We start from the raw sequence: 11,692 nt of genomic DNA, 5'->3' as shown, positions 1-11,692 counted from the left end.
TGTGCGCAGCGAGGGCTGTGGTCCCGGGTTTACGAAAAACCCTCAGGAGAGGATGCCTGCCTACTGCTCGCAACCCCCTTGTCCACATGGGGAGGGTTGCAGTCAGACAGATGGGCACCCGCAGAAGCATTTTCTCTGAACACCCCCAAGCCTTCCTTCTCAGCCCACTGGACTGGGCGTGTCTCGTGCCTTTATTCTTATACCACTCGTTCCTTCAGGAAGTGCATTCTGTCGACCCATCATAGTAACTATTAGGACACTTTCACTTGTTTGGAATGCCCTCACCACTGCCTAGAATCCTACCTAGGGCCTAATCAGGAACTCTCTACCCTTGAAAGGTCATTGAGCCCTAATGCAACTCAGCAGCTACGTTTAAGAAGTTTCAGGAAAAGGAAAAGTACAGCAACTGGACGGAGGTGAGCTGTCCAGGTGCTGAAACAAGATACGGAGTGAGACAGGCGCCAATTAAGAATCGTCTTACGTTGCAATAAACTGTGCTCTAAATGGACACAGCATAGATCAGAAAACCGTTAGCGATCTAAGCCAGACACACTGCAGAGCAGACACGAAAAGAAAAACTGTTGCCACTGTTGCTACCCCAAGAAATTCTAAAGGAAATCACTGTTGCCTCCACTTACGCCAGGAAGTAAGAACCACGTGACGCCTCCAAGGGCTCGGTTCCAAAGAGAAGCCTTCAGGTGAGTACTCTGGTCCAGGGGACCAAGGTCAGGTGCCTGCACCCTTGCTGCAGCGGAGAGCTCTAATGTGAGCTCTGAGTCCTACCTCAGAGGTAGAGTATTCATGAGATGTAACTTTCTCCACACGTAGGAAGGTTAATCCCGAAATCAAGCCCAGCCATCAAGAGAACACATCTAATACACAATCACACACCGAGTCTCTTCTCTTGCGGGAGTTATTTTGAGGAAACTTTTGCTTTCAACCCACACGGCAACCCCATAGGGTATTATCATGACCATGATTTTACTAAAAGAATTGAAAACATGTGGAAAAGTAAATGCCTTTGTAAACCGCAGGGCCAAGATTTGACTCTGAACTCTGATTCGGAATTGCCTTCTCTTTCAGTAATACCACCCTGGAACGTCACAGTCCAGTGAATGAAGGGTTGCAAATCAACGGGGTCCTTCACCATTTTGTGAAAGGCGGTATGAGAAGCTTGTATTGGGAGCTGGACAAGGACACAGGGAATGAACAGGACAGTCTTGAAAGATCTGGGAATGGTTGCCAAAGGAAATGATGCTTGAGCTGAGTTTTTGTCCCTCCTGACCCCCCCATACACCTGTTTCTGTCCCACCCTCTGCGCTGGGAAACGGACTTCTATGGATTACATCAACGGAGCTCCGCCTTCTGACTTCTATTTGGGTTTGGCCAACCTGGAGCAGTCTTGCTGGCTCCGTCCATGCTGGGTCATGGTTTGTCCATGGCTGATTGGCTAGTGAAAGGTATGGTCCCTTTGTGCTGGGTTCTGGGATCAGTTCTTCTGCTCTTCCCTTCGGATCAGAGGTGGTAACAGCTCCCACTCTTGCAGAATGCTGCAGGGTCTCTGTTGGCTCTCTTCAAACATATCTGCACATTCACAGACACTCCTCTCATTCAACTTTCTTCCATCATCCCCTAGAGGGTGCCATCCACTTTCTACAACACCCTTACCAACAGAGAGGGATCTTCAGGTCAGAGAATATGTGCAAGGGCACAGAGAAGTGAAAGGCCTTGGGGCATCTGTGGAATTTCAAGTTATAAGAGTGCATTTCCTGCTAGGCTAACGAGTGTAGACTTCATCCAGAGCACACGTGATCAGTTTTAAACAGACTCATGATCAGATTTACACGCTTAAGCAGTCACTTCATTAGTGGTGCTCTTGTAGGAGGGGATTAGACCCGGAGGTGGGTACCACCTGGAAATCCACTGCAAACAAAAGGAAGGGGCACAGTGAATATCCTTGTGTGTTTTTGCACTAGTGGCTGGGGTTTCTGTAGGACGGATGCCTGGAGGTGTGGTACTGACCTGTCTGCATGCACATATACTTGTGACCTTAAGCCTCTTTGGCACATTTTACCAAATTGCTCTTTCAAATTCTTGTACCTATCTACCAAAAACCTCATTCCTTTCTCCCTTTAAAACTAGATTTTGCAGGCCACCTGGGTGGCTCAGTCGGTTGAGCATCCGACTTCGGCTCAGGTCATGATCTCGCGGTCTGTGAGCTGGAGCCCTGCATCAGGCTCTTTGCTGACAGCTCGGAGCCTGGAGCCTGCTTCAGATTCTGTGTCTCCCTCTCTCTGCCCCTCTCCTGCTCACCCTCTGTCTCTCTCTCTCTCTCTCTCTCTCTCTCTCAAAAACAATAAACATTAAAAAATTTGTTTGAAAACTGGATTTTGCAATTGTAAACAGTTTTGCTAATCTACTAGGTGACCAACAGTATGCCATCGTTTTACTGCACATCCCTAGATTTTCCTTAAGGGTGAAGACCTTTTCCTGGATGTCTTCGCTATCTATATTCCCCAAACTACCTCTTCATAGCCTGTTTTTATTACAGTATTGTTATATTCTTACTGATTTTAATAACTCTTGATAAATATTACTCCTCTGAACCAGGTCAGTAACTCTCAACACTTTTCCATACATATTTTATTTTTGTATTTCTGATGCATTTTAAAATAGTTTATAGACTTAATAATATCTCACCTTTAAATGCTTCAGCATCTAACTCTGAAAAGAGGTTTTAATGATATCACCATCATTAAATGGCAATGCCGTTTTAATATCATGATCACCCTTAGAAATTAACAATAATTTGGGGCACCTGGGTGGCTCCGTCAGTCAAGGGTCTGACTCTTAATTTTGACTCAGGTCATGATCTTGCAGTTCGTGGGATCGAACCCCACGTCGGGCTCTGTGCTGTGCATGGAGCCTGCTTGGGGCTCTCTCTCTGCCCCTCCCCCTCTCACAATCAATCTCTCTCTCTCAGAAATAAACGTTACAAAATCTTTTAAAAAATTAACAATAATTCCCTGATGTCGAATAGATTATTAGTATGTTTTTCCCCAGCCTGAGATACAATTGACATAGGGCATGGTATAAATTTCAGGTGTACAACATAGTAATTTTACATGTATAGAGAGATGTATACACATATCTCGCCACATATGTGTCACTAAATGTGTGTTATATATGCATCACTATGTATGTGCATAGAGTACATATGTGTAGTGATATATGTATACGATATGTACATATAGTGATATATATACATGTATATACACAAATATATACCCAAACACATATATATAAATGATCACCACAGTAAGACTAGTTAACATATTCACCACCCCACATAGGTACAATTTTTTTCTGGGGATGAGAATTTTCTTTTTCCAGTTTTACCACTCTAAAATTGACACATGGCAGCGTGGAAGTTTAGGGTATACAGCATGACGACCCACATACACTGTGCGAGGATTCCCAGTTACTTAACATCCACCGTCTCGTAAGGGATGTGAACTCTTAGGATCCACGCCCTTAGCGACTTCCATACGGACCGCACAGCGGTGTCCACTCTGGTCCTGCCGTAGATCATGCCTCCAAAGGGGCACTTGACCAGCCCCACCTACTTCTTCCGCCGTTCCCCGCCCCCCCTTCCCAGCCCATGGTATAACCACAAGTATGGTGTCTTTTTCTGGATCTAGTTTCCTGTGTTCTTACGGGGAAAAAAAATAATAATCCTGGTCAGGTTAAGGCTGCATATATGGTATGTGACCTAGAGAAGTAATATGTAAGGTCTAAGAGTCTATTATAATTTCAAAATTATTTCCAAACGAGGGACAATGAAATGGCTACCTTCCACAGTGAAACGCTAGAGGAAATATTTTGTCCATAAAACCACATGCCAGGGGGCAGTGTAGACATGGCCCCACCGGGTAGACAGTGTGTCTATTTTTATCACGGGAATCGGTAAGAAATGCTGAACGGAAGGGATGGTTTCTGCTTCGTTCATCGGATGTAGACAAATGTGTGAAGGGTGCAGCCCACCGGTACGCACGGATGGCCGTGTCTGGAAGGGGGCGTGCTTCCTAGCTTGTAAAGACCACCCCCCCCCCACCCCGGGAGCGGCTCCAGCCTGCACGACTATGCGCCTCTCTGTCCTCGCGGCTGTGGTCCTGAGGTCTTCAGGAAGCACCGAGGCACTCTCCCACTCAAAGCCAGCAACAGGGCCCTCGGCTACGTCCTGCTCAACCCCCCCACCTCACAGTTCATCGGCCGTCCCGACACAGCCACCCTCGTGCTCCAGCAAACCGCATTTGGAGTGGATTCTATCGTGGCTGTTTGCACTGTTACGGCCCAAACCATCACTGTGGCCTTGGTCTTCAGGGTCACTGCACCAGGGAAGAGAGGGCGGCTCCCTGAGCCCCAGCTCCCTGTGGGCTCCGGCTGGGAACCTCGCCCCGTTCCCTGACACAGACACAGTCCGAGCCTGGGTATGTCCTCCTCCTGTGCAGCAAGGGCTCCGTCACTGCCCTCTGCTGTGTGCTGGGATGCCTCGGCTCTGGGCCCCCAGCTCGGTCACTGCCCTCTTCTGTGTCCTGAAATGCCTCGGCTCCCGGGCCCCGGGCAGCTTCACGGTGGCTTTCCTGACACCTCCAGCAAAGCCAAGTTCCTGACATCCTGGCATTCTGTGGCACGCTGGCATTCTGTGGCATCCAGGCCACCCTCCTCCCCGACCAAGGGCAAGGTCATGGAGGCCGGGGAGATCGTCTCCATCCCACCTCCGGCGAGGGGCTTCAAGGCTGCGTCTTTGCCCCCAGGGGCTACGTTATCCTCCCTGCGGCCTGGCCAGAACACCCCAAGAGGGGTACGGAATAAGGTTTGGGGGACAATAAGCCTGCCAGATAAAAGACTAACACTTACCCAACAAATCATACTTTTTCACAAAGTCTTATCAAGCAGGGTCCCTGGGGGGCTCAGTCTGTTAAGCAGCCGACTCTTGATTTCGGCTCAGGTTGTGATCTCACAGTTCATGGGTTCAAGCCCTGCGTCAGGCTCCGTGCTGACAGTGCAGGGCTTGCTTGAGATTCTCTCTTCCTCTCTCCTGGTCTCTCTGCCCCTAGCGCACACGCGTGCTCGCTCGCTCTCTCTCTCTCTCTCAAAATAAACTTTGGAAAAAAAGTTTTGTTGAGCAAAAAATGAAATGTACTTACCCAATTAAAAAGTGACTGCCTGCCTGGGGCGCCTGGGTGGCTCAGTCGGTTGAGCGTCCGACTTCTACTCAGGTCACGATGTCGCGGTCCGTGAGTTCGAGCCCCGTGTCAGGCTCTGGGCTGATGGCCCAGAGCCTGGAGCCTGCTTCCAACTCTGTGTCTCCCTCTCTCTGGCCCTCTCCACACTCTGTCTCCCTCTCTCTTTTTAATGTTTATTTTCGAGAGAGAGAGAGGGAGACAGAGCATGAACAGCGGATGGGCAGAGAGGGGAGTCACAGAATCCAAAGCAGGCTCCAGGCTCCGAGCCGTCAGCACAGAGCCTGACGTGGGGCTCGAACCCACAGACCGTGAGATCATGACCCGAGCCGAAGTCACCCGCTTAACCGACTGAGCCACCCAGGAGCCCCTGTTCTCATTTCCCATCCGTGTTTCCAATCACCTCTCTAGCCTAGGAACCAAATGACCACTGCAAACTGTTACTCTGTCTTCTTTTGCATGTTTTCCTTTTAGAAAGAACAAAGAGAATGTGTTGTGAGCGTGGAGAACGTCGGGGAGACAGGCCTCCAGTGGCCCGCACCCGTTATTCACGCCCCGTGTGGCTCCCACCTGCACCTCCTGGAGACTGGTAACCGGCAGGGCGTTGGGAACATGACAGAGTGTGACTTCCGAGGCCAGGTGACTCAACTGGGAAAAGGCAGCCACCATATCGTGCGGACGCTCGCCACCCCTCAAAGCTCCCCACCTTTAGATCCTGCAGCCCCGGGATGGTGTTCGGATGATGTTAACCTCATGAGAGACCCCAAGCCAGAAGCCCCAGCTGAGTGGCTTCTAAGTTCCTGACCCAAAGAAAGCGTAAGATAGTGTTTACTGTTGTTTCAGCTGGGGGATAAGGTTATGCATCCACAGCTAACTCAAGCAACAGGATAGAGGTGTTTCACCAAAGACCTGGAAAGCCAGCGTCCCAGACACCTGCGGCAGAAAGGACAGGGTGGGGGGCATTCCCTACTTAAAACCCCTCAAGCCAGAGCGGACTCAAGCTCAGAACGCTCTTTGTCCACTGGCTCGTTGTGGTCTTGCTGGGATGGATGCACGTCGTTAGCCAAGGCGACGTTTGTCCTCCTAATGCAATCGTCACTCCTCCTGCCTTTTACACCCTGTGTCCCTGAACCCTCGAATGTCTTCATCTTGAAAGTGTCAGCACTGAAATCTTATCATCTCAATGCTTCCTGAGGTATTTGTGACGTTTTAACCAAAGAGTGGATGTTGCTGGTCCCCATCAACCCTAAGTCGGCTTCACTTATAGGAAGAGTGGAAGCATCACGCCATGGCCCCTGGGGTGGACCAAGGATGGAGGTCCACGGCCTTCGCCCCCCGTGCCCCCCTTGTCATTCCTATCGTTATTCCCATCAGCTCCTCGAGGGGCCCTTCACTGGGATGGGAGAATGGGGTACAGGGCGGGACATCACGAGGGGAGAGGTGATGCTTCTCCAGCCTTCGAGGGAGCCCAATCCCGTCTCTTAGCCCAGCCAGGATCCAAGGGGATCCTCTAGATAACGATCAAGGTTGACTATTCCCTCGACCTACTCCAGGACACGAAGAGTCTGTTCTCCTTGCAGACATGCTCATGGCCAGGTACAAGACGTAGTCCTCTCCCCACCCCGGACTTCCAGGGACCACGGAGGTTTTCCCTGGTGCCACCCAAGCCGCAATGCTTTCCAAAGCACAGGCTCTTCTCCTGGGCCCAAGCATTCCGGGGCCTGCCCACTCACAATGACACGGTGGCTCTGCCCTGCTGTATGTAGGCTCTACGGCCACTCAACTGGCCGCCTTCCACGTCTGACCCCAGACGCTCGGATTTGGGGACCTTATCCTGCTCCACTTTGACTGGATGAGGGAAACTGAGGTCAGTGCCCATTCGTCCGTGTGTTTCTCAGGACCACCCAACTCCGGTCTCCCTGCTGCTCACGTGGGATGCGCACCATCCCAGGCTTCAAGGTCTTTGCGCAAATCTTTTCTGCCACCACCCACTGCTGCCCCACCAGGCCTGGGTATTTATTGCATTTGGCATTCAAGTTCCCTGGCAATTAGGTCACAACATAAGCTCCAGGGTAGACCACCCAGACAGACAGACCCCAGCCGCGGCTGATGGAGAGGTCTCAGAGCTCCATGCGGCTGATATGAGCTAACTGCCTTCACCAGGCCAGGTGGTTTTTCTGGAAGGTTCCAGACTCTGCTCTCCCTCACAGGGGTTGATGGACGGCAGAGACCGTCACCAGCCTCCGGTTCTAAAACACATTGCGACAGAAACTATTCCTGGTCTTGCCCCACATGCTTGCATAGAATACCCTTTGGGTATTCCACGTCCCTGCCTCCCCTGCGCAGGAAACCTCTCTAGTCCTGGGACTCTAGAACGCCACCCCAGGGACTGGAACTCTCAAGCAGAGGGACCCTCATCTTCCCCGGTCTGGCTTTCCCAGGACCAACAAGACGGAGACACATTATTTGCATAAGCTTTCATCGTTTGCAAGGGGGTTCACACATACATTTCTGTCGCTTTCAACAAGATTTACTGCGAGACTTTACATGTTGGAAATCTGAATGACCTACTTTGTGGCCAAACAACAGAATCTCCTGGGGCTGTTAAAAGAGTTTTCTTCCTTAATCTCCACTGGACACTACCACCCATAACCCTGGGACACCTTCCCCACAATCTACTGGCAACTGACGCTCAAAAGGAGGGATCCTAAATCTGTATGGATGGGAGTGACGCAGGTGTTCAACAGCACAATCCTTGGGCCCTCTCTGGTTGGGCCCACTTAAGAAAACTGGTCTTAGAGTTCTACATGTTGTAATCAATATCAAGAGTGTTTGTTCGGGGCGCCTGGGTGGCTCAGTTGGTTTAAGCATTCAACTTTGGGTCAGGTCATGATCTCTCAGCTTTTGGGTTTGAGTCCCGCATCGGGCGCTGTGCCGACAGCTCAGAGCCTGGAGCCTGCTTCGGATTCTGTGTCTCTCTCTCTCACTCTGCCCCTCCCCCCCTTATGCGCGCGCTCTCTCTTTCTCTCTCTCAAGAATAAACATTAATTTAAAAAGGGGGGGACCCTGGTTTCTTTTCACTTTTGAGAGAGAGAGAGAGAGCATGCAAATGGGGGAGAGAGGCAGGGGGTGGGGAGAGAGAGGTGGGGGGGTGGGGAAAGAGAGATAGAGACAGAGACAGAGAGAGACAGAGAGAGAGAGAGAGAGAGAGAGAGAGAGAGAGAATCTCAAGCAGGCTCCACACTCAGCACGGAGCCCAACACGGGGCTCGATCCCACGACCCTGGGATCGTGACCTGAGCTGAAATTAAGAGTCGGACGCTTAACCAACGGAGCCACCCAGGCACCCCAGGACGCTGATTTCTTCTAAGCATTTCTGGATGCATCATTCCAGGCCAACTCCTTTAGGTCATCGATAAAATATTCAGTATTGTTTGATTCTAGTTTGCAGCTACAAGTAACGGAACATGCAATTCAAACTAGCCTTGTAAAGAGGAAGTTCTGTTTTCACAGAAAATAGGGAAGAAGTCCAAATCCCAGGGTCAGCCGTATCACCCACTCGTCAGCCTCATCTGCGAGGCAAGCCCATCACGTCCGTCTTCCACCTCGGTGGCTTGCTGAGGTCACAGGTGGGGAGCCCACAACACGGGCCGAGTGTGGAAGGTCCTCTCTGACACCGGGTTGGAGGCACAGGCGTGATCAGGAGACACACGTCACAAGAGGAGCAGGGCACAGAGGGTGTCAACGGGAGTGACAGCCTTCCCACGCAGGGTCCCGTCTGGTGTCTTCTGGCCAGGTAACGCACTGTACCATCAAGAGGCATCGGCCCTGGGTGGCTACTGAGCCTTGAAACCTGGCCAGTCCGTGCTGACATGAGCCATGTTATGAAACAAGATGCTGGATTCTGAAGGTTCTGTTCCCCCCAAAAATGTTTCTCTGACGGCGTTTTCTATCGGTAACACATTGAAATGGTATTTTGGATACGTTGCATTAAGTAAAATATTAACTTCGCCTGTTCTGTTTGACTACTAGATTGAAATACTGTTGGTATTTTTTTGGGGACTTGTCTAGGAGATCGAGACACCTGTCCTCCACCTTAGAAGGACTTCCATCCAGGGACCTTCTAGAGCGTTCTCTGAGGTGTGAGCCTTGAATGGCTGCATGGGGCACGGCCCTGCCACCCTGTGGACATAGCCCGTACTGCAGCCCGCCTGCCGGGTTCATTAATTCTGCAAATACCCACCACTCTGATGGGTTGACGCTGTGCAGCACCACGTAAGGCCGTACATGGGGTGGGAGAAGAGATCTGAAATATTTGCTGCCCTTCGGCATCTAGCCTTACGATCCATTTAGTTCTGTTTTTGTGCGGGGCATAAGCGGGGGGATCAAGGTTCGGGGTTTTCTACCTGCAGGTCCACCGGCTGAAAAGGGGAGTCCTCCCCCCAGCGACGCGTCGTGACATCTTGGGTGCGGATGCAGGTGTCTCCTGCGTGTGGGTCCGTTTCCGGACTTCTGTGTCTTTTGCCCCACCAGTGAATTTGTCCATCCCTGTGCCCAAGCCACACTTGCTTCATGACTGCAGCTTTCTAAGTCTTGGCGACTAACTGTCCCCCAAATTTCTGCTCAAGGCTGCCTTGGCTGTCCTAGCTTCTTTGCATTGTTATATAAATTTTAGAATCATCAAGTCAGTTTCTACCGAAAAAAAAAAAAAAAGGCTGCTGGAATTTTAGTTGGGAATGCGTCGCGTCTGTCGATCCGCCGAGGGAAGAAGCAGCGCCTTCCCAGCCTCTCCGCTCCGTGAACGCGCTGTGTGTCCCTCCCTCGCCGGTTCTTTCATTTTCCTCCACCGTATTTGGAGAGCAGCCGTACGTCTTTGTCCGGCTTTTTCCCAGGTGCGTAATGTTTTCGACGCTATTACCAATAACCATCTTTCAAACACGCGACTATTTCTGGTCCCAAGTACTTAACCGCCAGTAGATAGAGACACGTAAGAGACCCGGACGCCTCACCGGGGAGCTCGGATGGCAGGCGCACGTGTCGAGAGCCGCTCGCTCGCCAGGAGGCAAGAAAGAGCAAAGTAAACCCGCGACCACACGTCCCCGCGAGGGCGGTACACAAACGTCCGCGGTTTTATTAACAGCCCCGAGCTGGGGCCAACCCCAGAGCAAACCAGATGAACACGCGGACGCACCCACATAAGGGAACACGACGCATGGCGCACAAGGGACCCGCATGGACGCCCCTCAAAATAGCCACCCACCCGGCACCCGCCCGCCCGGATTACCTCAACACCCCCGGTCAGAGGGGGGCCCCTGGACAGCCCTCGGAGGCTGAGAGGCCGGTCTGCTCTGGCGAGCCCTGCTTCAGCGGCCACATACCTGGGGCGGGGGAAGGGCAGGGTCGGCAGGGACGGGGTCAAGGGCAGAACTCTGGGTTACGAGTGACAGAGGGCTGCTCAAACTGGCCAAAGCAGGAAAGGGAACTCGCTGGCTCAGCGTGAAGCTGAAGCGGGCGCCCAGGCAGCGTGTGGAGCAGGCTGTGGTCTCCCCCGGGGCCTCCCGGCCTCACTCGTCCAGCGGCTCCACGCGGCCCACAGCCTGTGACCCCGGTCTCCAGTCTGGGGCGGGGGACACAGAATTTCTCCTCCCGGTTTCAACAGAAGTCACGAGGGCGCCAGCACCGGCCCAGTGATGCTGTTTGTCTTGGTGAACTGCATTCTGGCCCGAGGGCTGGGCAGTGCCTTACCCTAACCTGGCGCCCGGGGGCCCCTCTGGGATTAAGCAGAGCCCCACCCCGTCTCACGTGCTGCGGGGCCGGCAGGAAAGCTCACGGGAAGTTCGGGGTGCGTGAGCAGCCAAGGTCAGCTTGCTTTCCCAGGTCACATGGGCTCCCACCTGGCCCAGCCTGTGCCCAAAGTGCACCTGGGGCCCCACTCACGCAACAGTGCAGCCCCGAGATCCAGCCCGGGATCCACCTGTGGGTTCCCAGACAAGCAAGCCGTGCTCAGCAGCGAGGCCGCACCGGGCCATCTCTCGCCGGGCTGCTGGCTCCGGCTGGTGCTGCTGGATGGGGATGCCCGGGAAGGTGTGGACCCCGACCCCGGTCCGGAGACGCCCCACCTGCAACAGCCCCCAGGGGAGGGCGAGTCAAGATGGCTGCTCCAGCCCACCAACCAGAAGGATCCAACGGCTCTCTCTCCCCAGCGTCCCCAACGGACCTCGAGAGCAGGTGCGGGCGCACAAAGCCAGCGGCTCTCAGCCAGCGGGCGGCAGGCAGCACCGAGCGGGCCCCGTGTGCCAACCCTTCATCTGCCCACCCGGGGACCCCCGAGGCCTGGGCATCCTCCCTCCCCGGCCCCCGACTGCCCAGCACGCCGCTGGGGTGCCGGCACCCCACCTAGACTTTGCACAGGGACCAGGTAGCGGCCATCTGGGGTCTCTGTGCAGG

The sequence above is a fragment of the Panthera pardus genome, unplaced genomic scaffold (assembly GCF_024362965.1).
Source record: "Panthera pardus isolate Hobbes unplaced genomic scaffold, ASM2436296v1 HiC_scaffold_8, whole genome shotgun sequence".
In the NCBI taxonomy this organism is placed as follows: Eukaryota; Metazoa; Chordata; class Mammalia; order Carnivora; family Felidae; genus Panthera; species Panthera pardus.
This window is presented reverse-complemented; position numbering follows the sequence as displayed.